General features: G+C 47.7%; 1 pseudogene; it reads left to right on the top strand.

The window, feature by feature from the left end:
• The first annotated feature begins 245 nt into the window (after window positions 1-245).
• On the top strand, window positions 246-2,968 carry LOC141298988 (uncharacterized; annotated as a pseudogene).
• Window positions 2,969-4,068: the final 1,100 nt, after the last annotated feature.

Here is a 4,068-nt window from a genome sequence, read left to right as displayed (position 1 = left end):
AATAAAGTTTTCACTGTTTCCCCAACAAATGTTGCAAAACATAATGCCCCAAAAATGTTGAAAGACACATTTTCAGAACACAGTATAACACCACCACGGGGAGTCATCGCTCCTCCAAGGATGGTGAGCCAAGTGAACTCTGTCCAAGCGCTGAGTGTTCGCGCATGCGCAGTACAGACCACAAACACATGTTCGACTCGGCCACAAGATGGCGCCAGAACGCTGCAAATAAACAATTGGCGAGAATGCACACAGTCCCGGTGGGTACTAAGAACAGTACAGTGCGGTTACAGACTGCAGTTCGCCACTTTCCCCCCACAATTCAAAGGAATAATTTATTCTCATGTGCGGGAAATTTGGTACATGTCCTTCAGGAGGAGATCACCTCCCTGTTGAACAAAAAGGCGATAAGGGTAGTTCCGCCCGAGGAAAGCCACAGTGGGTTTTACTCGAGATACTTCCTAGTCCCGAAGAAGGGGTCTCGAGCACTTCGTCCCATATTAGATCTTCGTGCACTGAACAAATACCTAAGAAAGTACAAGTTCAGAATGCTTACCCACTCTACACTTCTAAAATTAGTGCGCCGAGGCGATTGGTTTACTTCAATCGACCTGAAGGATGCGTATTTTCACATAGGAATATATCCACCCCACAGAAAATTTCTGAGGTTTGCATTCCTTGGCGTGAAATACGAATACCTAGTTCTTCCCTTCGGCCTGTCTCTCAGCCTGAGGGTGTTCGTGAAATGTACAGAAGCGGCACTAACTCCGCTCAGGGAGAAGGGCGTTCGTCTCGCTACCTACATAGACGATTGGCTGGTGACAGCTCAATCGGAACACAAAACGAGAGAACACACAGCAATGCTCCTAGAACATCTGCAGAAACTGGGACTCAAATTAAACACAGAAAAGAGTGTGTTGGTCCCCACACAGTCAATAACGTATCTGGGGCTGTTACTGGATTCAGTGACATTCAGAGCGAGACTGTCAGAGGACAGAGTAATAAAATTTACGCAATGCATGGCCGAGTTTCGGAGAGAGAACAATGTTTCTTTTCGCACATGCCTCAGACTCTTAGGTCTGATGGCCTCAGCTCTTATAGTCATTCCTTTAGGCAGACTATTTATGAGAGAGTTCCAACGATGGGTAGCCTCTCTGAGACTGGATCCGTTACGGCACTCCCGGAGGAGAGTGAGAGTGACGTCAGCGGCGGTCCTGGCACTGCATCATTGGCGGCGCCCGTCCTTTCTGGTGCAAGGGGTACCCATGGGTGTTGTTCGGGCCAGAAAGGTCATAACGACAGACGCGTCGTTGTCCGGATGGGGGGGGATTTACGAGGGCAGGGCAGTGAACGGGAGATGGGGTCACCATCTGATCCACTGTCACATAAACTACCTAGAAATGCTGGCCGTTTTTCTGACGTTGAAGCATTTTCTCCCTTTTCTAAAAGGTTGTCATGTCCTCGTGAGAACGGACAACACTACAGTTGTGGCTTACATAAACCGACAGGGGGGTCTCAGATCACTCCCCTTACACATGTTGGCACGCAAACTGATTTTGTGGAGCAATACCAATCTTCTGTCACTGAGGGCGACGCACGTACAGGGTATCATGAACCTGGGTGCAGATCTGCTGTCCAGGGGAAATCCCCTTTACGGGGAATGGAAACTGAACGAGCAAGTGACCGATCAGATCTGGAGCATATATGGCAGGGCGACAGTGGATCTGTTCGCGTCGCAGGACAATGCTCAATGCCCTCTGTTTTTCTCTCTGAAAGATCAGAGCGCGCCTTTGGGAATAGATGCGCTGGCGCACGAGTGGCCTCGCACTCTCCTTTACGCGTTCCCACCAATAGCGTTAATATCCCCAGCCCTTTACAGAGTGAGGGAGAGGGGATTGAAAATGATACTGATAGCTCCGCGATGGCCAGGGAAGTATTGGATTGCAGAGATCATACATATGCTGTACGCATATTCATCCTCATCCAGAACGCTTGGCACTGTGGGCTTGGCCAGTGAGTGGTTGAATATGAACGCGACTGGTCTGCCGGACAGAGTCATCAGAACTATACAGAATTCTAGGGCTTTATCTACTCAGTCACTTTACGAATGTAAATGGGGCGTGTTCGAGCGTTGGTGTGCGTCTAAACACGTAATTCCCTTTCAATGTTCGGTGGCTGTTGTTCTAACTTTCCTACAGGATCTGATAGACCAGGGTAAAGTTTTTTCAACCATTAAGGTGTTTCTGGCTGCTATATCTGCCTGCCATGTAGGTTTTGATAACAAAACGGTTGGACAGCACCCGTTAATATGCCGGTTCATGAAAGGCGCGCGTCGTAGACAAGACAAGACAAGACAGACTTTAAAACACTGTCATTTAAGACGGCATTGCTGTTAGCCTTGGCTTCGGCAAAGTGCGTGAGTGAAATTCACGCTCTTTCTGTGCATTCAGCGTGTATGCAATTTATGCCTGGGGACGCAGGGGTGCTTCTGAAACCTAACCCTGCATTTATGCCCAAAGTGGTCAATTCTATTACTCCTCTTGAGTTAAGAGCCTTTTGCCCACCGCCCTTTGCTTCAGCAGAACAGCAAAGGTTGAATGCGTTATGCCCGGTGCGTGCCTTACGTGTGTACACGGAAAGAACTAAGGGGTTCAGAGAGAGTGATCAGCTGTTTGTGTCTTGGGCAAAGCCGCGCACAGGGAAGCCGATTACTAAACAGCGCTTGTCACACTGGATAGTTGAGGCAATTTCCCTTGCATATTCTGGTAAGGGGCTCACGCCTCCATCCGGTTTACGTGCCCACTCAACCAGGGGCATGTCAACGTCATGGGCTCTCTTTAAGGGGGTCTCGATACAGGATATTTGTGAAGCGGCGAGTTGGTCATCACCGCACACATTTGCAAGGTTTTATAAACTGGATGTCACGGCTCAAAGTTTTGCACATGCTGTTTTGAGCGTGGGATCATGAGACTTAACCAGCCCTACTGGTACACTTTATTTTGGTTGGCAGGAGACTTTGAGACAGGATATCTGGCAATACGGGAGTTGGGATATCCCATAGTGAGACACCGAAACGTATGCTTGAAAGAGAACAATAGGTTACTTGCGTAACCCCGGTTCTCTGATAGCATTAAGTGAGGTGTCTCACCAGATCACCCTCCTTGCTGTGCGAAGCGAGGAAGAGGTGTGCTTGTTTTGAATGTCGTAATGACGTTGTGTCGCTCCTTTTATACCAGGGGAGGGGAGTCACTCCCTGACGCAACGTCATCTCTGCCAGCCAATTGGGGCTGGCGTAATGGAATTGGGCTTCTGAGGAATACGCGGAAGGGGCGTATCCAATAGTGAGACACCTCACTTAATGCTATCAGAGAACCGGGGTTACGCAAGTAACCTATTGTTTTACAAGATTCCTTTATGGAGGTGTAAAGTGTACAATGGACTTTGTTTTTTCCCCTGTCTGCTGCATGGCTTTCCCATCACAAGCACAGCTCGGGTGAAGGTTTAGTATGGCGTTATATGTGTGCCTCAATCCTGAGCGAGTAATTGTAAGTTTTGAGCACAGAGAACTATATTTTGCAAGCACATTACATTATATTTTGAACAGAAATTAACAATCGCAAAAAAAAAATTTGTTTGAGCAAAGAAAAAACGATTCCGTGCTCAATAAATGTATTTGCTATTATCCATATTAACGTGCAATAATAACCCCTCTCACGCAGTTTACTCAGGTGCTCTCTCACAAATGTATTCTCTGCGCTCCTGTCAAGTCCCCCCCTCTCTCTCAACCTCTTAATTCTGTGCGCGCTCAACTCTTGACACACACGCTCGCTCAACTTGCAACAGCATTACAAGTGTGCCACAAAATCAACCAATCGGAAAATTAAAGGTCAATTGTGATTGGCTGTTGGTCTCCAATCCAATCGCTAGTAGAACCAAAGCCCGTCTTGTAGAACTATCCATAGATATCCATATACATCAGTGATGCGTGGGTTGATCCGAAATGAGCGGGTGCCTGCGGTTTCGAGTCATCCAAAAATATTTTTAATGATATTCGGGTCGTGGTCGGTC

This window comes from Garra rufa, chromosome 23 (genome assembly GCF_049309525.1).
Source record: "Garra rufa chromosome 23, GarRuf1.0, whole genome shotgun sequence".
Classification (NCBI taxonomy): Eukaryota; Metazoa; Chordata; class Actinopteri; order Cypriniformes; family Cyprinidae; genus Garra; species Garra rufa.
This window is presented reverse-complemented; position numbering and strand designations above follow the sequence as displayed.